This window comes from Aythya ferina (genome assembly GCF_964211825.1).
Source record: "Aythya ferina genome assembly, chromosome: 1".
Lineage (NCBI taxonomy): Eukaryota > Metazoa > Chordata > Aves > Anseriformes > Anatidae > Aythya > Aythya ferina.
Genome location: NC_140296.1, coordinates 147,003,021 through 147,028,830, shown reverse-complemented (window position 1 = coordinate 147,028,830; position 25,810 = coordinate 147,003,021). Strand labels below are relative to the sequence as shown.

General features: G+C 39.9%; 1 protein-coding gene across 10 annotated transcripts in view; it reads right to left on the bottom strand.

Moving 5' to 3' along the window:
* The window catches only part of LOC311442829 (uncharacterized protein), an 85,548-nt gene extending 60,196 nt beyond the window's left edge, over positions 1–25,352 (bottom strand). For all 10 annotated transcript variants that reach the window (XR_014696891.1, XR_014696892.1, XR_014696893.1 and 7 more), the window contains exon 1: positions 25,084–25,352. The gene's annotated coding sequence lies outside the window, so the exon portion shown is untranslated. The remainder of the gene's footprint in view (positions 1–25,083) is intronic.
* Between the last annotated feature and the right edge of the window lie 458 nt (positions 25,353–25,810).

Here is a 25,810-nt window from a genome sequence, read left to right as displayed (position 1 = left end):
CTGAAAACAAAACTTATTTGCTTATAGGGAAAGCTTGGAAAATATTTGTATTTTTTCACCCCAAAGAGATGCACATAAGAATCGCATGTGCAGAGGTTGGTAACAATCATGTGGAAATAGGTGACCAACCACATACCCCAAAATAGCAAATACCCAGTGAAATGGTGGCAATACTGGAATATCTTTGCACAAATTATTCACAGAATAATTGAATATGTGAAATGATAAGGCAAGTCAGTAGAACTCTGCACACATACATTTTTCCTTTTTATAATTTTTTAATACATTTGTTCTGCTGTTCCCTTTAATTCCCTCTCTCTCCCCCACAACCTTTGCATATAAACATAAGCAAGTGGCTCTTTCCATCAGCAACCCTCATAAATCAGCCTAAGCAATTCTGAACAATAAGAGCCGTGGTTTACCCAAGCAAAACAGTCAAATGAATATTCTTTTTTTTGTTACACCAACTGCCAGTCTGTTTTTAACCAATCTTATCTTCTTGATGCTGAAAACACTTCAGGAAAACGAAGAGAGCTGATTTGCTTTACTCCCAGCCAGAGCACTGCACTGGCTTTTGGCTGCCTAGATCTTACTCTGACCAGTCCACATCAATCTGTCACTTGCCCAAGAACTGCTCACTTCTAAGTGAGACAAAATACCAAAGAACACTAACTCTTAAGCACCTGTAAGAACATCTTGAAGGTCTAAAGAGAGGCATTTTGACACCACTTTGTATTTCTTGTGATTGATTCAACATTATACAAGTGGTACCTTGTAATAACTTCAGTCCTTCTGCAGAGTGAAAGGATGCAGGAAAAATAAGCATTCCTTGCTTAAAGTTCACCAAAGCCTGAGAATGAGGATTCTGTTGGTTCATCATGACCACAGTATTTATTCTATTCTGACATGTGCATTAATTTCAGTCAACACATCTTTGGGAGATAAGGTATGAATCAAACAATTTCATTTTATTTCTAGTCAATAGGATATAAAAAAAAAATAGATGACAAAAATCTTACACCAATTTTCCTTTACTGATTCTCCAGCAACAAGTACAGAATATAGTGTTTTGTGCAGGGTTGTAGATCCTCCTACAAACGTTGTTCCCTGTGGTATGTATGCACAATAAAACAAAGAGAAAGCAACGCTAGTTCGTGCCTGAAAGAAAAGTTAGAAAATTAATGTTTGACAGGTAGAAGAGGACAACCACAGAAGGAGAAGGTGGCAAACAACAAAGGTCAAATGAAAGGAGTAAAACAATCAAAACTTCTAAGAGGTTTTGGAGGCAGAAACACACTGCTTTTCTTTCAGTAAAGCCCTAAGCAGAAAGTCATTAGCTTGTGGCCACATGCAATCCTTATTTTCAATGCTGAACTGCATCCAAATATATTCTTATAACAAGTGTCTCAGGTTACATCTACATGGCACAATACCAGGCCGCACAGAGACCCTGAATGAACTCACTCAGAGAACTAAGGCAACTAAAGCCCCACTGAGAAGTGTATTAAGATCGTCACTTTATCCTGGCTAGACTGCTTTTGGTCCCGAGAGGACAATTGAATATAAATCTCTCAAGCTCTAGAGAAAAATGTAGCCATTGAGCAGTCTCTCCTAATCCCTCTTAGCTTGTGTGCCATCTGCATGGTACAGTAGTTTTCCATCTAGACAAACTCATCATTGCCCTGACTGATGCTGAATGTTTCTTCTGTATGAAAAACTTACAGGTTTAGTAATGTATACTTCATTTCAATTATTCTGGGAAGATAAATTAAAATAATAAGAAGAGTAAGTGGATCCACGGAAGCCAATAATAAAAATCACCACTGATCTCAATATTACAAGAACTTCATCTTTACAGCCAAAAACATCCTTCAAAAAGAGACAGAAAGGTCAAATTAGCATCAGGAACAATGTAGTCCTATTTGCCATAAATTTATAACTTCTATACCTATTAGGGATGACAATTTCACAGTTGCTGGTAGGTACATTTATGAAGCATATGAATCATCCCATCCACATTCTTCAGGTACAAACTCAAATGCCCCTTAGAGGACATCAAGATACTTAGCATCTAACCTCAACCAATTTCCATGGAAAACAAATAGGTGTTATACCTTGAAGAATCTGACACTAAATTATTTCCCTGAAGTCTTATAAGTAATCAACTGCAGAGCAGAAAGCTGAATCCAATTTCCCAAGTCCAAGGCTAGCAACCCAATCTCTGGACAGGTTCCGTCTCCTCAGCATTAAAGCAGCAGCCTTGGAAAGGAGCCACGTGGTGCACATTGGCCAAGCCCTTGACCTTTTCATGGCACAAAGGACCGGTGGAATTTCTTGGAGCAGGCTACAAGAGGGCTTGCTGTACAGTCAGCACTTAGTGTAGGATCTTATTGCTCAGAAGAGCATGTGCGGGTCATTATTGCTACAAAAAATATCACGAATGCAGAATTTATTTATTTATTAATCTCTCCCACTGTGTAAGTGTGAGCAAAATCAGTGCTATCCTTGAAAGGAGCCACGGTGGTAAATCCATGAACTCTGCACATTGCAAACACTGGCACATGCTGGTCCTGTTACCAGCAGCCCCACAAGCTTTGCTAAGAGCAGCCACTGAGGGCCTCAAGGGAAAAGAGAACTGCACGAGAAGAGTGGCTTTCTTGAGCAGGCAAGACCTGCAAGTTCAGAAGCAGATCTATCTTGGGCTCTATGGCATTTCTCTGTTCTCAGTAATTTTTTATTATTTTTTTTTTTTTTTTCTCCACAGGCCCTAGAAGATGCTTCTTCCTGACCTCTAACCCACAAGTGAGTTGTAAGTTGAAAAACATCTCAAGGTGAATGTTGAAATGTTTTCTATGCCTCCTGCCCCACTTCTGCAGGCTTTACTCAAGAGATTGCTGTAAAAGCACCAAGGCTGGAAGGGCTCCCATAATCCCTGGGATTTACATGTAAAAATCCTATCAGGATTAGCTCTGCGTTCCTCATCTCTAAAGCAAATGTGTGAGACTTTGCATTTGTGAACTCTAGGAATGAGTTCTTTAAATTATTGAAGCCTGTTTATTCAATGCGGACAAGAAATCTGTTCCTCAGTGCATTTATAGGACTATCAAATAAATTCCACAGACAATCCTTAATCTTCCATTTCCTGCTCCTCATCACAACAGAAGCTTTATTTAAATCTAATTAGCTTGTTTATTTTTTAATTCAATTCTTCCCTTATGAAAGGTTATAAATTCTGAATGATTACTTGACAGAGTTCAGAAATTACTTAAACAAGGGCTGGATCCCAAGACTAGTGAAATCAAAATTTCCAATGGATTTTTTTTTTGAATCTGGCCCTGCACAAAATAAATTGTGTATAAATATTTAAACATTGCATAGAAACAGTCTAGAAATACTACTGCTTCCTTATACAACATTGCATTACTCTTATCTGTTGCTTCCTCAAAAGGATTTGAAAGACATTTGGAAAAAATCTTACCCATGTCTTGTACAGTGTATACTTTCCCCACCACTTTGTTTCAATTACTACTAGTATTATTAATAGTAATAAATCACAATTAGTTGCTATGGAAATAATTAAGTCAGCAAATAAAAGATTATGACTGAGCTTCCCAGGCAAATAAGCAGTAAGTATCAGGAACAGATTAAACTAACAATGAGTTTACATCCATGTAAGTCATGTAATCAGTAAAGAGACAAGAATAAAAAAAAATAGAACTAAATCACTCTCCATATCCAGCATTTCCTGATGTCTTCCGGGAGACATCATGGCTTCTAGAGTGCTTCATTTCAAAATCTGAGTATTTATTAAATTACATTATAGCCACTCCAAGGGCCTGGGACTAACGTTATCACACCAATATGGTACCACTGACAGCAATGGCAGTCAAAGACAAGCAATAAATGCACGGTATGCATAGCTTTGTATATGCACTTATTGAAATATGACTGCAGAGTTAGAGGCAAATACACACTACCTTTGACACAGATGTAAGCTTTAGCGTGTGAAAAAAGGCTTTAGCCTTGAGCTATGAATGTGACTGTACGAGGCTGACAAGAGTATTTAAGAAGGGCTGCTAACAGAGCTTCTTCGTGATCTAGGCAGGAGATTTTTTTCACCTAGCCATGCCCAGAACACACAAGTGTTTCTGAAAGTTAGGTGGCAGATGGGAGGCAATCCCTTGGGAAAAGATTGAAATCAACATTTTGATTAAAATGCCTTCTAAATGGAACCACAGAGAATAAATTAGATGTTAATGTTATACTCAGAAAGGATCCCAAACAACAAATTTGGTTAAACATTTTTCACTGCACAGAGAAAAGACTCTTTGAGCTCATTTAAGTATGGGTGGATAAAAGAACAGTTTTCTTCTCAGTTCTGTCTCTAAATTCATTGTAATTGCATTGCCAGCATTTAAGCTATGTAAACAAATCCTCATTTGCATTTACTTTCATCTTTACTGCTGTTCAGGGTGATTTCAGGAGCGCTAGAAAGCAATGAGGTGTGAGTGCAGTAAGCCTTGAAGCTCCCTGTGCTGGCCACTGCAATGCCATCGCCAGGGGCTCCCAGAGGAAAACTGTGCTATTCAGGAAGCCAGAGGGGTTGAGGCCAGAGCTGGCACTACAGAAATGTCCATCCACACCCAGAATTATGATAGGTTTGCCCCTACAGCAGGACACCTAGGAAGACTGCCAACACCCGATGGTCTTATGTTGAGTTTGTACAGGAAAGCTTTACTCCTTGTGAAATTTAAGGAAAACAGTCCTCCCCATTAACACTTCTCCTTCCCAACTTGAAAGCTTTGTGTCAATGGAATAAAGCACAGCCTCTCTCTTCTTCACAAGGTTGACTGCATGTGGTCATGGTCAGAGTCTCACACAATAGCACACCAAGTGCAACTCCTGTTCTGCTAATTAGAAGAGGTTCTCAGCACCTCGTGGAAACAGAATGAACTTTAAAATAATAAAGTCAACAGCTGAGATAAACAGAGAACACTGCTAAGCAAACCTGAGATTTTGAAGATCAAAGCAACAGCAAAGACCTTTACAGCCAAGGCCTGAAGAAATGCCTGTAGGAACAGTCTTTTTCTTTATAATCTGGCTGATGCATCACTTCATGCGAAGGGCTGTTCAGACTTTCCAGCTCATGTGTGTGACATAGTCCTATCACAGCCCTGATTTTTTCAGGAGTGTTCAATATCCACAAGGACATAACTTCAGCTAAACTCAGTGGCACCTGGATTTGCATAGCAGCTCTGAAAAACTAATATTTTATTTCTTTTCTTCTTTGAACAGGCTTTGTAGCACAAAACAGACTGAAAAAAATATAGAGAAAATTACACATTTACAGCAGTCCTACTTTCAGAAATTCCAAACAAGGCAAAGTATAGTGTTTTGGCTGATTGCAAAATGATACTTTAAACAGAGAAGTCTACATCTGACCTTCAGTGCCAAAATGGAAAAAATTTTTGAAATCATGGAATTTCCTGGGGGAAAATACAATACAATAAAATAATAATAATAATAAAAAAGAACCTCTGGTTCCTACCCAGGTCTGTTCTCTCCAGCTTTGCTCCTGGCTCAAGCACGAAACCTAGGAAACCCAGTCCCTGCCACACTCCCCCCTTCACATCTCATGGTCTTGCCAGGTGGCTCCAGCTGTGCTTTGTGCTACAGAAAAAGAGGCTCAGCTGCTTCTATTGCTGAACACAAAGACTGATAGTTTAGCACATTCAGCTGTGTTAGAGATTTATGATTGCCTTGGTATAAGATCTCTGCTCATAGGCCATTAAGCTTCCTCTTTTGTATCTAGAGCACATAGGAAATTTTGTATGACAAAAGAAATGCCAGATGAAAAAGTCAGTTTGAAAGCTTCCCCAAAATGTACTGTCTTGGGGAAAAAAAGTCCAACACCTTTACATTTTTTTTTTTTTTTCCAAAAAATACTCAAATGCTTTCATATGACTCTGATGACAATCTGTGATTACCTGAATTTCCATAAGGCCTTGAGAGAGCTGTTGTTCAAATAGCTGAAGAGCATTCTCCAGCACAAGCTGAGCTTTTTGGTCAAACTAACTCCCACAATGAGCCCATTACTTAAAACATAAACAAAATAGTGGAAGTCCTCCAAAGAAGAAACGTGTTCCCCACCGCCACCATCTAATTCAGTTTAGAAAGATTTTCTCTTTACTGAGATTCACGCTTTCATCGGTTGTTTTCAAAGCAAACAGGCTTGTTGGATCTTGGATAAGATCTGCTCAGAGCCTCCAGCACCATAAGCACACTCCTATGATCACTACTAAATGGCTGCAAAATCTCTCTTCAAGACTGAGCTTTCTTCAGTACATGAGTAAGACATGTTTTCCAGGGATTTAGCTGGAAACCCCCTGAAGAATCATTTCTGACACTTTTACAAGCCTACCTGGTGCACAGCCAGCCACAGCGCTGAATGTGAAGAACTTTACCATGCCCTAACAGGAACAAGTAGCAACCATGAGTTATACCCAGTTAGTTTGAAGATAAGACCCTGAGGTCTGAAGCTGAGGCATAAACTTCTACACTGGAGTTCAACTGAATGTAAACATTTGTTTTCTTTTAAGAATGCAAGGGTATCATCTCATGGTACAATCCCATCTGAATAGTCATCTTGTCTGAATTTAGCTACCTAAGAACTAGACGCTGAATCTCAGCTTATCATCTCGTCTACCCCGTGATGTCTGCAGAGAAACACAAACACTCCTGGAAGTGATTCAGTCAACCTATCAGGGATGCCTAGACTAGGTACCTTAATTTTTAGCAGCTAAAGTTAAGTCAGGTAACTCTGGACTAATGGCAAGTTACCATCGAGCTTACTCAAGGCAACTTTTTAATGTATATGTGGGCATCGGTTTGTTTCTTTCTACTCTGTAACGAGTATGTGAGTGTCAGGGCCATGAAGGCACCGACACGCTTTAATTGCCCTGTCCAGTTGGTAACCTCCTTTCTCTGTAATCCTATACCCTCTGCATCTTCTTCCCTCTGAGATTTAGCTGGCTGTGCTCAAGGTCAGCTCTGATGCATATAGCAGTGGTTTAGCTGTAAGCCCTTGAGGCGAAGATGACTAACCACATACTGGCTTGTTTTAGCAAGAGCGTAGCCAGCAGCTCAGGCAAATCAATCCTCCTCCCTTCTATTTGGCACTTGCAAGACCACCTGTGGGTTACCACATTCAGTTACAAGATCTCTAGTTAAAGAAAGACACTGACAAACTGGGATAAGTCCAAGGGACAACCACCAGCACAGGAGGACTGTCAAACTGGATCACACAAGTCCAAAGAGAGGATGAGGAACCAGGCTTGTTCAGCCCTAAGAACGGGAAAATGTTCAGGGGTGATCTATTAGCTGTCTTCAACAGCCTAATGGCAAGGTGTAGAGTAGACAGGGAAACCTACTCAAATGTACACAGTGAAAGCACAAGAGCCAAAATCATTCAACAGGTAGTAGCTAAGTAGCAAGGGAAATTCTAGACAGATATTAACAAAAGCATTTCCACACCAAGTGTGGACAATTATTGGAAAAGATGTTCAGAGAAGCCACAAAGTCTGCATCTTTGCGCTCAAAACTCAATTGGACAAGGCCACGACAACCACACCTAGCTGACCATGCCATGAGCAAGAGGTGGGGTTGGATGATACCCTGGTGTTACCTCCACCGTACACAGATCTCTGTGCACTTCAGGGTAGACTCAGTTCCCACTAAGTTGATTCCAGTCCTCCTCCAACTTCGGTGTGGGTTTTCTATCCATTCCCGCATATGCTTGAAATATAAAGATGAAATTTCACGCTGAAAATGGGACAAAATAGTGAGACAGAAAGATTGCTTCAGAAGTGAAGAAATAGTATTTCAACGTTCCCCAAACAAAATCAAAATGTTTTATTTCAGTTCTAGATGTAGTGGAACCCCCAGTTTTACAACCTTCACTAGCATGCACATACAAAAATTAAAACTGAATTTTTCAAAATTGTGTAACTTTTGTACTTCAGAAAGGCTTTCACAGATCAACAGTATACAAAAGTAAACATAATTCAAAGGTGTGAAGAATAATGAATCACCTATAATCACAGGACCAAAACAAGATGGGAAACTTAAAGCCAGGTTTCTGCTCTGAAACAGCTCCCAGTAACAGTAGGGAGAGAAGGAGAAAGCTGACACTCTCTCTTGCATTCAGAGAGGCACAAAGCAGAATTACTGAACGAGTTGGGGTGGGGGGAGGAGGGAGAGAGAGAGAAGTGAATGGGCTGGACAGTGTTCAAGGCAGTACTGGTTTTGAATGCTAATGTTCTTGCTGCAATTCCAAACTAAGCCAATTTAATGTGATGACAAACAGCAATAAAACCTAACACTGCATCATGCTCCTACCATAACATCATGACACTGCACATCACAATTTAAAGATAATTAACTTAGTTCATCATAAAAGTTTTGCCATGGTGCATGGCCTTAAAGTACATCAAGAAGATAAGAAGATAAGGAAATTCTCCACTATTGTAGGGCTGGAGATTCACAGCAATTTCCCTTGAGGGTAACAGTGAAAAAAAATGTATGGCTACCAAAGTACATTTCCTAGTTCAGCAATGTTAAATCAATTGCTTTGTAGTCTTCATTGCAGTGTTCCTTTCATTAATTGAAGAATATTTATATAATCTCTAACAGTTGCTTAGGTTATTAAATTTACTCCCTATAGAATTTGAATCCTACCAACACAAGGGGCACAGATTTACATTACAAAGGTTTTTGTTCCAATTTTTCTTGCTTTGCAGGAAAACTCTGCATCCCACTCCTTTCTTCAGAGCATGGGGCTGTCCTATGGCATCTGAGCAACTCTCAGTCTTTGTTCATAGCCCTCACATTTAGGCAGGGCAATGTGATCAGTTTCCAAAGTTTGCAGAGCTTGTGTAAGGCTCAGAGCTAAGTATCTTCAGTCTTCAGAAATGTACTTTCCTAAGCAAACTTGATTAAAAATGGAATGTTTGATGAAAGATTCTGTGTCAGAGTTCAGTTAAAGAATTCATGGTTAAGTTTCTTGTTTCATAGGACTACATGAAAGGGAGAAGGCATACAGTTCCTGAATTAGGGTCAAGAGTCAGGCAGAAGTGTTTGACCTCCACTTTGGTTATATCTATCAATTTGGCTTCTTTCTTTTATGCATGATTTTCCAGCTCAGCTGAATTGATGGTTTCAATATATTTTCTTCAGAATAAAAATACTATCATCTAGGAAACAGCTCCTGATATTAATTATTTTACCACTGTCCAAGAACATTTTAAAGATGAATCTCTCGGTTATCAATTTATCACTTGCAAGACTGTTGAAGATAAGTAGTATATCTCACATTGCTAACACAGGCTGAAATCTGTGCTGTCATCTCTTAGCTTTAATGATTTAGTCATGGTAGGATAATAACTAATTATAGGTATTTCTAAATCTGCTGTGGTCATGCTTTCAAACACAGGGTACCCACCCTCTCTGAAAGCTCCCCACACTTCATCATCTTTTTATCAACCCAGTTGAAGAAACACAATTAATGTTGCAACACAATGCCACCAATGTAGTAAAGCTCAAATCAAGACTGTATATGGAGGAGAAGCAGATAATTTTAAAGCAGAACTGATTTCATTTACTGAATGTCATACATACAAGGACCAAGATTTGCATGCCCAAGTGTATTTGAGCACCAGCCTCCAAGAGATCTGGCCAACATTACTTGCTATTGCAGGGAAGACAAGCTGTGTAGTTGTCAAATCCTCACTACCTCTTCAGGGCTTTTCTTAGTTTGGTTTTGGATATGTATAGACTTTCATTCACTTCAGGAACTGACAGGGATTGTGATTCTCTGTCTCTTCATCCTGCCTTACCTCTATGAGTAATTAGGATTTACTCAGCCCTCCCTTTTGCAAATGCAAAACCTTATTCATTCAACTTGTCTGTATGATCACATAATATTCCATACCACTGAAGATTCAGATCTCATGTGAATTTCATCAATCTTATCAATGTTTGGTTTAAAACAGATATAGAAATAAATCAAACTGCTCAAAGGCACTGGATATGCACCCCAAAATATAATATGTTGATGAGTTCACAGGAAATTTTCGTTTCAAATATGTACATATAATCACATAGTAATGGTGTCTAAACATGATTCACACGCTATTTTTTTCCTTTCAGTCATATATAACCTCAGATATTTCTGGAAGCAACATTAGCTAGTACTAATTTCTCTTTAAATGTGTGAATTTATATTAAATGTTTGTTCTGTGTCAGTCAAGTATCCAGAAATGTCCTGTAACAGTGTTGAACTTTTTTAGTAATTTTGCTAAGCTATTATTCTGTTTTGTCTATTAGTTCATTAATTAAAGTCTAAATTTCTCTCTGTTTAACTTGCCAAGCTTGCCTGCTTTCTTCTCCTGTCCATTTACTCTCTTTTTATGAATTTATGATGCTTTTATTTCCATTTTAGGTACTCTTCAGTGGTTTTATTTAAGGTGCTGACCTAAATGCCATTATGTACATTATAAATCTAAGCAATACAAAACTGCGCTCTTTGTTCTTAAGTTATTCAGAGTTAGTACATTCCATTATCAGTGAACAATTTTCCTTAATCTTAATTTGATTTATTTTGGTTATTAAATAAATGATTACAGAACTTTGCTGATACAGTGTCTCGCTTCTCAGGACAAATCCCAAAGAAACTGTTTTCATTTATACACTAGAACATGCCTTCTTTAGAAAGATAGTATAAAAGAATCTGAGTATGTGTATTTACTTTCTGTTGTTCTTTTCTGATGGATTTATTCCTTTTGTTATATTCTACAGTGTCCTTTATGCTGTGTGTCATCCAACTATCATCACCGCCACTCTGATTTTTCACTTAAACTAAAAATCCTTCCCTCATTTTCATTGTCTTTTTCTTGATTTGCCTTTTACTGAAGGAAATTGCACATCATTTTTTTTAAGCTTTCCTACAATGGGCTGCCATTTCTCATCTATTTATGCAAATGGCCACATAACCCAAAGATCCATAAATTCATATGTTAAATGAGTTGCAAGTAAAACCACCCAAAATCACTTTTATTCTGTTTGAGCTCCTCTTGTCATAGGCAATAATGAAGCCCAGCAGCAAACATGGGAAATGACTAGATGCACATCACAACCCCAAATTTATTTGTGTCTGAACTGGGCATCTTTCAAAGAAAGTGTTTAATCAAAGATCTCTTCAAAATATTTTGCTGTTTTTTTTACCTTATCTCTGTTTGTTAATGCATTTTCCTCAGAATACTCATCCCAATTGAATGAGATAAAAATCTAGGCAAAACAACAACAAAATCAAAACTAGACACCAGGGAAGTGAGAGAGATTGTGACCTAAACAGTTCACATCAACAAAACTTCCCCTTCCCTTTATTGCCTCTGGTTCCTTTGAGGACTACCAAGAGGTTGCTTCTACCTCACCCTGTATCTGCTCCAGGCAAGGAGGAAAAAGGGAAAAACCACAACACTGAAAAGAAGCCAATCTTAACAAAATACTTCAGCACATGTTTAAAGTTAAGCCCACACATGACTTATCCTGTCTACAGACAAGAATTACTGGATAAAATACAAGGGTCTGTTGACAGCCACACTTATTTCTTCTGTCTTAGTATCTTAGTTTTCCCTTTCCCCCGATCTTTATCAGCAGCATCCACTGTTTTGTATGTGAGCATCATGACCTGCTCTTCAAGACCTTCAGATATGATCACTGGCTAATTTTAGCCCTCTTTCTTTGATATTCCTGTGCATAGAGGGCTACCCACTGAGGAGATTCACTTCTCTCCACAATCTTACTATCACATTTTCACAAGCTTGGGAGAACAGATGCTAAAAGCCTGTTGCAAGTCTGGACTAAGATGTAGATTTCTCACATGAGGTAATACAAACAACATCGATGACCTTCAGGAACGGCCAGGGTCAAGTTGCCAGCGGTCGTAGCTGACCTCTGTGTACACAGAGCAGCTCACAGCCCTGTGGAAATAAATTATTTCTTTCAGTTTTTCTTTTCTTTCTTTGTTGGCAGCTTCCCTCCATGACCCTTATTTAAAAAAATAATAATCATCATAAAATTGAGCACAAATTAAGACATCAGTTTCTCGACTCTGCCAAGACGTGTCTCTGCATGACAGGAGGCCCTCTACTGACAGTCTCCAAAGGCAGATGCTTTGAGCATGATTCACAGTGGAAAACAAGAACAGCAGTGAAGTTGCTCCACAGTATAGACAGATGTTAGCAATTAATGCAGTACAACAAACATTCAAAATTATGATTTAGGGGGCTAAAGAGCAGGAATTGCATTAGTCTTCAGAATCACATTCTGTAGGACACAACACAGGGAAGCAAAGTGCCAGTGAAAGGGAAAAACAGGCCAACCACTACCTCCACTAACAACTCTGCCTTTCTAGCATCAGAATTATTTCTGGTTCACCATCAAAAACCATCTGTCCTACCAGAATTACAGGATGAATGTCAGTGAAGCAGGGTGGGGGAGGACCACCTCTGCATTCTGCTGCATGAAAACATGCTGCTTTGTCTATTTTTTCATAAATAGAAAGACATACATCTTCATGAAAATGCTCCACACCTCTGGTGTATTTTCATGGTGGAAGTAATTGCAGAGCCTGCTTTTCATTGTAGCTAGAAGCTGTAAAGGCAAGGTCTTTTGTAATCAGTATAACAAGCGTTTCTGCTTTGTTACCTAAGGAAAACCTATTTCCACAGTAAGATTGCTGCAGATCATAGATGCTCATCTTCCAAGAGCAAAGGTGCTAAAAGTGTCTGTGGTGCGTGGTGTAGCAACTCATCCTACGCCATCAAATGCTTTTTCTGTATCAAATTTGAATGCTTTTGCAGCTTTTTCTGATATTCTGCACCGCTTGTTTTGGGTCATGAGGAACTGAGTAGAGTGGGAAACAGCTTAAATAAAGAGAAAGATTTTAAGGTGTACTTAGCTAACCAAGAAGGACAACTGAAGACTGAAGTCTTAGCTAAGTTGTTAAGAAGGCATTTTCCTAGGCTTTTTGAATCACAATCTAGATAGCTGAAATGATTATTAACTATAACACAGAGCAGTCTTCCTCAGGCTGCAAAACAATGCTAATAATTATTAGGTTGACTTAAAGCAATTCATTATGCTATATTAATCTTTTCTGAGTTATCACCCACTCCAGTCATTTTGTATTATTTTAACATAATTATTTCCCAGGAAGGAAAAAGCCTCAATCTGTTCAAAACTTCTAACAGTAGACATGAGAAGAAAGGTAGAAAATAGACAAGAAAACACTTGGAAAAAAACATCTCCTTCACACAGCACCTTGGATATTATCACATTTAGTACATGGTAACATGCTCTAAAGTGACAAAAACCAGGGCAGAGAGGTTTATTGGTACAATTTGGTAGAACTACTTTTCTCAGATAGTCACTCAAATTAAAAAAAATAAAAATAAAAATAAATAAAAAAAACACCACACTATCATTTTGACTTGCATATCTGCCTGCACTTCTCTGATCTAAACAAAGTTGATTATTTCAGAATATGGTACAAACTCATCACAAACTTGAAGCATAGGCAAAAGCTATGAAGCCATGGAGAGAGCAAGGACTGAGTCAACACTTTTCAAAATAATCATGGAAGAAGCATGATTCACATCACTTCAGAAAATCCCAGTGCCAGCCTAGTGGCACCCAAAGACACAAGTTCAAGGAATAGTCTCCACCTACAAACTCAGATCTGTAATCTCAGCAGAGTACTGGTTGTTGCCAAGATTTGAGTAAGGGCAAAAAGTCACAGATCAGTATCACCAGAAATTCTGCAGCATATGCCAAGAAAAACACTTTGCATGCCAGTATTTTAAAAGACCCTGACAAAGGACAATAGAGAAATATTTAAGAAGTGCTAGTGATGCTACATTATGAGACAGAATACATTTTTTTTCTGGAAGAAAAATAACTGACAAAAAAAAAAAAAAAAAGAACACAAAGGACTTACAAAATGCTCAATAAGTCAAAGATGCAACACACAGAGGGACAGTACAAAATGCTGCAGTGAAATAGACGGACAGCAAAATCTCTGGTTTTGCCAGTAAAAAGACTGTGGCTCTACGAGGTGTCTGACCCATTCTCAGATGATGGGAAAATTTTCTTGCAGGCTCCTTCTCACTGAAGGGAAAAAAAAATCCAGCAAAGTATCTAGTCTGTCTTTATTTGCAACCCTTACTGAACTTTTTTACTTACCTAATTACTACTGAACCTTTCAGTTATGTTTGCTAATTATATGAGTGAGCATAAGGTGCAGCACTTCAGCCACAAACACCAAACAACAGAAAGGGAACATTAATTATTGAATATTTAAACATTTTAATAGACAAACCCAGAATTTCCCCATACATGTATGTAATTTTTGAGCATACGTTTGTTTTTTTTTTGTTTGTTTGTTTGTTTTTCATTTTCTTTTCTTCATCACCCACAGCAACCACTTATGACAGCAAAACAAAGACAAGGACTGCATTAGGTAACAAAGCTTTCAGTACCACAGGCAAACCCCTCTGCTTCAAGCTAGCCAAAGACTAAGGTAAGGAAACTGAGCTTTGCAAAAAATCAACAGAAAAACACACTTATGGTGAAATCAGAGGCTGTTGTCACCAGAAACATGTTAATCCCTACGAAATTTCTGCACTACAAAAAAGGATTAGTCCTAATTCAAACACTATTTACAAGCATTCAGTGCCCCTGATAACCTCTAAAGAAGACTGAGTTGTGCTAGGTATTACGTAGTATGATAAAAGGTGCATTTCCACACACACACAAAGGAACACGGAACAAGGACAGGCAGTGGGTCCCCAATAACCTCGTTAGGGAGAAAGAAGCCCCACTCCCTCCCAGGGTGGCCTCAGCCCCAGGGGTTAGGGGGACACCCAGCACCACAAGCAACGAAAAGGCTCTGGAGCACCTCATGGGCTGAGGCACTGCCTATGGGGGTACGGGACTCATTATGGGATGCAGGAGAAAAGCATTTGTGGATTGCAAAAAAATTATAAAAAGGATGTTTGAGGGAGGGATTGTACATGGGGGAATGGAGGGATTAAGACTGTTTGGAAAGGAACACACTTGGGATAACAGAATCATAGAATAACCTGAGTTGAAAGGGACCCACAAAGGTCATAGAATCATTCAGGTTGGAAAAGACCTCAAAGGTCATCTAGTCCAACCTTTAAGATAGTACTAAAGTCCACCACTAAACCATGCTACTAAGTTCTAAATCTATATGTTTCTTGAAGACCGCAGGTATAGTAACTCAACCACTTCCGTGTGCAGCCTATTTCAGTGCTACACAAACCCTTTCAGTAAACAAATTTCTCCTAATAGCCAACATAAACCTCCCCCAGTGCAACTTGAGGCCATTTCCTCTTGTCACTTGGTGCTTGGGAGAAGAGCCTGATCCCCACTTCATGATAGCTTCCTGTAAGGTAACTGCACAGCGTGATACAGCTCAGGTCTCCCCTGAGCCTTCTTTTCTCTAGGCTAAACAACACCAGTTCCCTCAACCTCTCCTTGTAAAACTTGTTTTCTAGACTTTTCACCAGCTTCGCTGCCCTTCTTTGGGCACACTCCAGCACCTCAGTGTCCTCCTTGCAGTGAGGGGCCCAAAACTGAACACAGCACTGGAGGTGCAGCCTCACCAGAGCCAAGCACAGAGGGACAATCACTTCCCTAGTCCTGCTGGCCACACTATTTCTGATACAAGCCTGGATTTTCCTGACCTTCTTGACCAGAGCACACTGCTGGCTCATACTCAGCTGGCTATCAACCAAAACCCTTAGGTCCCTTTCTACCTGGCAGCTTTCCAGCCACTCTTCCCTCAGCCTGTAGCGTTGTAGGAGGATGTTGTGCCCCAAGTGCAGGACCCGGCACTTAACCTTGTTGAACTTCATACAGTTGGCCTCGGCCTATCTGTCCAGCCTAGCCAGATCCCTCTGCACAGCCCTCCTACCCTCATGCAGATCAACACTTGCACCTAACTTGGTGTCATCTGCAAACTTACTTAGGGCACACCCAGTACTCTCACCCAGATCATTGATAAACATATACTGAAGAGAACTGGCCCCACTACTGAGCCCTGTGGGACAACACTAGTGACAGGCCTCCAGCTGGATTTAACTCCATTCACCACAACTCTTTGGGCCCGGCCACCCAGGCGGTTTTTAACCCAATGAAGAATACACCAGTCCAGGCCTCGAGCAGCCAGCTTCTTCAGAATACTGTCTGAAACAGTATCAAAAGCCTTACTGAAGTCTATCTAGATAGACCATATCCACAGCCTTACCCTCATCTACTGAGCACACCATCTTGTTGTAGAAGAAGATCAGGTTTGTCAAGCAGAACCTCCCTTTAGATAAACCCATGGTGACTGTGCTTAATCACTTATTTGTCCTGTAAGTGTGATGGCACTTAAGATGATCTGCTCCAAAGCTTCCCCAGCACCCAGGTCAGATTGACAGGCCTGATTCAGCTCAGATCCTCCTGATACTGAACCAAAGGACATATGGTTCTCCTGCTTTTTGATAGGGCAATGGAGCAAAATTTGAAATGCTTTATGAGCAGATAGGTCTCACCTTTACTATGTTTACTTATATAAATAGAAGCTTAGGAACTTTGTATTACTTAGCTAACTTCATTTGTAAGAAAATACAGGCTTGTAACTCAAAGTGAGGGCAAGTAGATCCAGGCCTGAAGGATGCATCAGAAGATTAAGTGAGGAACTCATGGTATGCATATGTCCTTGGATGTGTAACCAGCTAAACTCAGTATACAAGCCTGAGTTGAAACAATAAGATAAGAAAGAATGAGATGGCCTGAGCACATGCAAGAATTGGATTCAACCAGCGAACAATGAGGAAGACTACCGAACACCACCAGAAGACCCTGAAAGACCACCAGCAGAAACAAATATGCATGTGTCAGGGGCTTTTGCGTATTTAATGAGCTCTGGGGAATAATATGAATATGTTAATTTTTCCCTTGAACTCTAATGAATATGTATCCTCTAATTGCATAAAACCTTTGTAGTTTAACCACTCATGACACACACTAGGTGTAGCGTACCATGTGCCAGGCACTGCAATTAAAGAATGCCTGCTTTCTAGAATTCCAAATTGAGTCAGGGAGTTTCTTCAACTGGCTTTTATGGTACCACTCCTTCCGGTCCTTCTTGTAGACGTGCATCACATTTGTTAGCCACCAGTCAACTGGTACCCCACCCCCGATAGCCAGGACTGTTGATAAGTGATGGAAAGCAGCTTGGTGAGCACTTCCACGAGGACCATTGAGTCCATCTCCTGGCTCCACACAGGACCACCCAAAACTCAGACCTTATACCTGAGAGCATTGTCCAGACACTTCTTGAACTTCAGCAGGCTTGTTGCTATGACCACTTCCCTAGGGAACCTGTCCCAGTGAGGCCTCAACAGCACAGAGTAGAATGGTGCAATCACTTCAATAAAAAAAGAAAAAAAAAAAAAAAAAAAAAAAAAAGGGAGCTGGTCAGTGTGCTTGCCTGGCATCAGATTACCGCAGTCTGCACCACAGTTGCACCAGAAACCACAGGTGTGCATGTCAGTATGTGATCACTAACCATCAAGTTGGACAATGAGTGAGAGGGTAAGTGGCCTGGGAAGCTAGGTGCACACCTGTGTGCTTGATGCAACTGGAGGAGCTGGCTACCAGAGAGACCAAATGCTGTGGAGACTATTAGGTCGAGTGACCTGTTTGCATATATGTGAACATATACATGTCCATACCTGAGGCAGCCTGAGATGACAAGATTCAAAGGCCAGCTACAGAGCAAAATGAGTGTCTAAGGCCATCATTGACCCACAGTGCATATTTGTATCTATTTTCTGCTAACAGATCTTCATGCCGATGAGCCAGAAAGGGAAGCAGGGTGAGGCTGTTGGTGCTGTTTGCATTTCTATAAGTGTTTGCGTTCATCTGTCAAACTGGCTGTGTGTGTGTATGTATATTGTATATGTGTTTGTGTACGCATCTGTTAGCAACACATGCTCAGCCCCACAGCTAGTTAGACCTGGGCACATAGAGCTCTGGCAGCTGCTTCCTCATTGGACTACAGGATTCAGGAGCCTTTAGCAATAGATTAAGTGATAATATATCTTGCAATATGCCCAAAATGTTAGAAAATAAATCTGGACAAGATGTACTGATGTTGACAAAGTAACGGGTTGCTTTGAAATTGATTTGCGCAGAACAGCAATGGGATTGTTCAAGGTTTTAGTCTATAATGCTACTACAACTTCCACAGTTAAAGAATAGTTGAGAGCTATAAAACTTCAGTAGAGGGAATGAAATCATCAGCAGATCTTTCCCAAGATGGACAAACAAGGAAGCTTTTATTACATCTTTCAGAAATTCAGATCCCACCCTAAAAGTAGAACTGAAGATGATGAACGCCAGTTCAAATCATGTCTTCAAAATAGTTAAGGATGACTTAACTATTATTTGATAAATAAAATCTTAAAAAAAAAAAAAAAAAGAAAAAGAAAAACCACCAGTAGGAGCTACTGCAAAATACAAAGCAGGAATTTATAGCAGAACCTGAAATGCAAATCCAACATGCTAGAGCCAACAAGACACAACCAGAAAGCAACATCAAGGGGAACTTGGACAAGTGGCAGAAGACTTGATCGTCAGGACTTGATATCACCAACCAAAGCAGCCCTGACAATCATGAAATACAACCATATCCATTCCTGCCAGATCAATTAATACATAAAAACAAATAACTGACTTCTATTTACAGACCCATGAAAAAACAGAAACCTCCACTAAAGGTCAGTGACACAAGTAATTTATGGGTTATGACTTAGAGGAAAAGAAGAATTTTAATATTGCTTAACACATCTAGTGTTTTCCACGTGCCTTCCAGCACAAGATACTATAAAAGTGAGAAAGGAATTATTACCTGATTATAACAAAATTTCAGTATTGCCTCTTGTGCTTTTGGCTTGCAGGTAACCTTCCTCATATACAATTTTCTACTGCATGGTTGCAAAGTACTTCAGTGTGCGTTGTACTGTAATGCTAGGCTTGCTGCTAGTGCATGCATCATTAACATTTTGTGCAAGAAGATAAGATTCAGACAGATTTTTCTCAAGCTTCTATAGCTCTAGTGAACGTGGACCTCATCTTTGTAGTAAGAGTTGAAAGCTGCTTTTGCTCAATTCTGACAATGCATATAATATTGGTAATGTTTCTCATTTTAAAGAGAAAAATGTTGGTTTTTTGACCCATGCATAGCAAAATTTAAGGTGTAATGCAAAAACAAACAAACAAACACAAAAAGCATTTAATATCAACAAGGAAACATCATCAAGGCTGATTGCTATGCACAAGACAGTACTCAGACAAGGTTCTCATACCTAAACTGATTCCACAGACTTAGATATCTCCAGAAAGCTAAATCAGAATTTGCCTGTTCAGGTGGTATCATCTGTAACATTTCTGGCCTTGGTTCATTGACAAGGAGATATTGCCTGTTTGGAACAGTCTGATAGAAGTACTCACCTTTATAAATAAGCTGAGCAGTAATAACAGCTAGGTAGACAACAAGAGACTTTAATTCCCTCCTTTATCTGTGAAATACATTTGCTGATTTTATTTATTTATTTATTTTTAACAGCCATTTCAATGGAAACAACTATTTCAGGGAGGATTACCATGTCAGCAAAACCTGTCACCCCAGCATAACCAGCAGTAAGGAAGTAGCATGACTTCTTAGTGCATGGGCTGGGTCCCACCCCACAGAGGTGAAGGAAGAGGTGGCGCATACAGCCACAACAACAACAACAAAAAAAAACACTCCAGCACTGCTTCTCGTGTCGCTATGCATGCAGAGACAGTGACCATTATGACCTCAAAGTAGGCTGCAGTGTAAAATTTGAGGAAACAGTTGGGAGAACACACTTGAATGAGCCCTTGGAAGCAACCTCCTCTTGAACCATCACTGGAGATGAAACGTATGAGTGGTGTTCCAGGCCACCCGGGTGCTTCACAATCTCATGTGCAAAGACTGTGCAGCTTTTCTTGGGGAAGACAACCAGAATAACTCAAGCCCCCACAGCATTTTTGGGGGGTGAAAATAGTAAATGAAGACTGAATTATTTAAAACGAGGACAGAAGAAAACTGACAAAGTGATCTATTGAGCCTTCATCAAGCAGTGAGTGATTTTTGTTTTTTAAATTTGAAGTTTTAACTTCCCACAAAAGGTACATAACACAGGGCAGATGAAATTAAGTTTACGTTGTCATAAGAATAGAAATTGAACATGGCAATAAAGGAACAAAGAGCTGCAGTGCAAATGACCTTGTAGAGGTAGGATGGGACGTGGAGAGGACAGAACGCTGGAGGTGGTAAGTGCTGAGGAGACAGAACAGGAACATACACACGTTCTTTCCTGCACAAGACTTTCATCAAACAGTAAAATATGAGAAAAACAGATGAGTGAAGACTTCATATCTAGAGATTAATACTCACTGAATAACCAACCCATAAACATGTGATGTGGAAAATTGCACTGGGGAGAAATGCAATTCTCCAGTTCCTGGAAAATGGCAACTAGAGATATTCTCACACTTCTGCTGAGGCACATAAGGCTCACCCCATGCAAAGCAGCTTCCAAGCAGGTGGCTGCAAAGTTCACACCTGCCACACCAGCCACTGGTAACCATGGGAGTGAGATGACCTGTAAACCCACTCTCGCAAAGATGTTTCCTATATAGAGCAAAAAGAAGTAGCAAGAAATAAGTTACTCAGTGCTTTACTATCTATTAAACGTACATTAAAATTCATTTTTGAATTTTGGGTGCTGATCAAACACTGACTGATTTTGGTAGGAACTCAAGGTTTATATACCCTATTGTAAAGAACACTTGTCTTTGTCACCTCTCTTCACACCCATACTCTGAGCAGACCTGCAGACAAAATGTGCCTGGTGACAATTGAACATACACTGCCTTGTTCCTCCAACCATCTCAAGCAGCTGTGCTCTGGTGCACACAGTTAGCTCAGAAATCAGCACATTGAAAATAAACTTGAAAAACGATTTACGGAAAGTAATTTTCACATGTAGCACAAGAAACTGGATCTTATTGGATTTGTCCACATTTAACTTTGACCCATCCAAGCTACTTTTACCCTAGCAAGCCTGAGCACTGGAAGCAATTTAACTGCAAGAGCTGGTTTCTCTATCATTGACATCTAAAATATTAGTCTGTGTCATCTGGTGAGTTTTACAGATCGTGCTGAACTCCCTGCTACAAACACCCAAGTTAGTTTTAAATTAAATTACCTTTAAATACATCTACAAACCACACCTTCACTCTGCCCTGGTCCCACCTGTGAAGCTGCTGACTACTCCAGTCTGTTTCCCATGCTGTGTAGGGAGACCAGCCCTGCACTGTTACAAGTGCCCAGTAAGGTACCCAGAAATGCTACCAAGCACCTTCCTCAGCAGAGCACTAACCCTCTGCTTATTAATAATAATTATTAAAATAAAATCCCAGTCAATCCCCTTTGAAGATATGCAAAAGGAGAGGATGCTGATTGTGTACACACATTGCAGGGAGATTTCAAGCAGCACCATTTTTGGTGGTAGACAAGCTCAAGCATAAAAGCAGAAAACTGTGACATTTCTCATAGGGTTAGCCCTGAAGGACCAATGCAGATCTGAATTTGGGTGGTCCAGGGAGATGACAAAATTAACAGAACTGCTTTCAAGTCACAGAATCTTTATTTTGGGTGACTCACATATTACACCAATATGCAGCTTCTCTGCCTTTAGCCTTGTGTCCAGTGACATCATCACAAACTGGAGCAGAGAGCTCGGCTTTAGGCTGAAGAAAGAAAAGATGCTGAACTGGTCTTCTGAGGGCTGCTGGAAATTATTTTATGCTAGGGAGAATGATAAGCCACATTAATATGTTCCAACATTTCTAAAGCACAACTTAATTGAAAATGCTTTCCCTCAGGGTAAAAAAGCTCATGATGGGATTTACTTGACCAGACATTATGGTGACTGTTGTGGTGATTAAGAAGTCTGAGATAAATTGTGTCTGGAACACATGTTGACATTAACCCCTGTAATCAAAGAAAGAAATACATCATTAACGGACAGTAATTCAGTGATGGATAATAATTATAGTTAGGATGAATTGTGATCTAAATCACAGGAAAAAGTGGGAATTTTGCATTCTGTAACAAATATTTTGCATTTTGAATGGCTGTGGTTTCACACTACTGTGAAGTTGCAGAAAGTGAATTACATAAATTTTCATATGAATGTCTTATATAGAAGACAGTTATAAGGCATGTGAGTCACTGAAAGCCCCAAACCAGTGTATTATATATACCTTCATAAATCTATTACTTGAATCATTTTATATAACACAAATATTCTTAAGTGTCCCAAAAAGTGATTCAGCCCTAGTGTGGTTGAAATTAATAGGCCTAGAATGAAACTAACTTAATTTTTCCTGAGACTTACCACTGGAATTTGACTACAAGCCCCCTTCATCAACCAGCATAATAATTCACCCTGCCTTCAACAACAGGAGAATTTCTGTAAGCGTTTAGGTCAGTGGGAGAAAGAGCATCAGCCCCATTTGATGCTGTAACAAACAGTCCTGGTGACTGTGCAGCCAAAGCTAAGCACCCTTTGTACTCAGTGGGTTAAGATTGTAGGGTGACCATTAATTTCCTTTTCAGTAGCAGCATCAATTCCAGCTGTTCTTAATAACTTCTGTATTTTCCCTGCACACACTGTCCTTCAGCAGCACCAGTATTTCTCCCCAGTAACACCCTGCATTAGCCCAGGTGCTCGAGCAGACAAGGTGCAGAGCTTACGTTGGCCTTGCCACCAAGTTCAACACCAGCTAGGCCATGCCCATGTTCTCTCAATGTCTAAGAGAATATATAGCTAACATAAAACCACAGATATATTCTTACTTTAATTATTATTATTATTTTTAATTAGTGTTTTCAGGTCTTATGGAAACTCACGAATGAATGGGGGAAAAGAAAACCAGTTTGCTGCATATAAGCAAGGATATTAGATACTGAATGAAAGGATCAGAGATTTTGAGAGATTTAGCTGTGCTTTTTTTTTTTTTTTTTTTTTAAACACTATTTCAGCAGTTCCATAAAGTTAAATTCATGCTCCACACAACTGTAGTGACCTTTAATGCAAGTAGCCCTCAGCCTCCAAGGCCTTGAAGTAGATATCAGAAGTTTGATTGGAAAATACATGTAGCTTCCACCTGCCTCTTGCCAAACTTGTGATAAACCACAAAGGTGGGGGGGGGAAATAATATGCTCTTGAAACACCATGGTTCACACAGGCTCACTCTTTAGTGTTTGCAGCTAAAGTCTCCACATGATCCTCAAGTACAGCCCAGTTTCTCCCAACTCCTAGCTGTAAGCAGAATGCACCCTGCCCTAGCTTTCAGTCATGCTTGTCCCTCATCACCTGTGACGGCAATCTGTAGGCACCACCACCCCCAAACACATTGTTTTCCCTCACAATGCTAACAGAAGCCCTACCCCACAAACATGGCTATATACCACCTATATAACTCAGAATGCTCAGACACAGGAAGCGGTGGGACAACCAGGAAGCCAGCTTGTGGCTTTTGTCAACAAGGTCTCTTTCACCAGATCTCTGTAGAGATGAGAGATTTTATTTACTCCCACAGAAAACTTCTCTTTTTTCTCACGTACCCACAGAAACAGCACACCATGCAAGAAGCATTTAGGTTCCCTACTTCACACCCTGAGGGCAGCAGCACCAGCAGCCACGCTGCTGTTCCCCCGGCTACTTATAAACCACCATCGTGCCAGCATAGAGCCTGAGGCCTTATCTGAACTCAGCAAAGGCAGAGAGCATCACAGTTCCAGCATACACTGCATCCAGCAGGCTACAAGGATTACACACGAGAGCTGGCTCCCTCCTGAGTAGCTTGCAGAGAGGGCTGAACAAGCCCAGGTTTGCAGCAGGCTGCATGGACATACCCTGGGCCTGCAAAACCATTATCCTAAGCACTGCACCTGCAGTCAAGGAAGTTAATGTAGGCCATGCAACTTAGCTCAGGCCAGCCAAGAGCCTAGAGCAATTCCTTCTTTATTTCTAGCTGTTTTCTATTATTATTTAAAAGATTTTTTTTTTTTTCTTTTTGGTTGAGCGTAAGCAAGAATGTTTGGCCTGAAAGCCTAATAACTTTCTTGTGGTTTATATGACTGTCTTGGGATCAAAGACTCCCATTATAGGCACCCAGTAACATTTTCTAGCTAAATAAGAAGCAAAAATAAAGCCTGAAATTAGAATTAGACTTCTGATTATGGAAGATTTTTTAAACTAAACACAGAATTTGTTTTTGGAGCCTGAAATTTTAGGACTGAGAAAGATTAAATAAGCTTTACCTAAAGTGAATTAAGACACTTTACTTAAGGTATTTCTGAGGACACAAGGATGATCCATTTAACATTTAAGGAAGTTTATTTAGGCACAATTGTGTGAAAGCTTCCCTGTAAACAGAAGCAACAAATACACATCAACATAAATAAATTAACAAGCAAAAAAAAAAAAAAAAAAAAGATGTCTGACCCTTGCAACCAGGTGCAAATGTTCCCATTAAATGGGGAAAAATAAAAATTGAAATTAACGTTAAAAAAAATCACCACAAAGCCTAAGCTACCAAATAGCATAGCACTGAAATATGCATATTGGCCATGGAAACCCAACACATGATAAAATATACAGGCTAAGACAAACAAAATTGAGCATAAGAACTATATGGGTCACAGGTTAGAACAGTCAATTTTACCCTAAAAAAAAAATAAATCAAATTTAGTGCACAAAAATAGTTACTGACCTACATGTTAAGAAATAGCAGGTAACAATAACCAGATCACCATCCTGAGGGGAATTGGGTTGGGAACCAGCCTCTTACCCTCAGAGAGCCATGCGCACCACAAAGGGGATGAAGCAAGACCAGATCTTCCCTCCACCATCCAGGCCATCAATGTGGAACACAGCCCCACAGGGCCAGACGTGCTGGGGATAATAATGAGTTTTGCTGACAGTCTACAGCACAGCAAGTGCAACTGGATGAAAACCTTCTATACCAGGAGCCACCTAGGAGAAGAAACTGAAGACTACCACCCACTAACAGAACAGGCTGAGCTGAAATGGGTCCCAGGCCATGGTGTGGGGGGTGGAGGTCCCAGGTGGGATTGATCGGGACCATTAAGGCCCATTTGGGTCTAGAAGCCTAACGCTTCCTCGGGTTGTTCTTGAAGCTACAGAAGAGCTTGAAAACACAGCCATGGCTCACAGCACATGAGAAACTTTGCAGAAGTAACTCAGTACATGACAGCCAAGGGAAATAAACTAAAGGTCTAGGCCTATGAACTCTTGTAGCCTTCCCAAGTGTCCAAACATATGCATAAATCCACTTGGCAAAACACAGACAAAAATCTGAATATAGACCTGGGCAACAACTTGGAATGAAGCAGTTTAAAGAGTCAGACAATGAAAATTTGATGCATTAGAATTTATATTTTCTTTTCATATTTTTTTAAGGATGTAATTTCTCATTACCTACTTTTGAAGGTGCCAGGATAGGATTTTTCACCTGTGTCAAAAAAACAATCACAGAGTTTGTTTCCTTCAGTTGG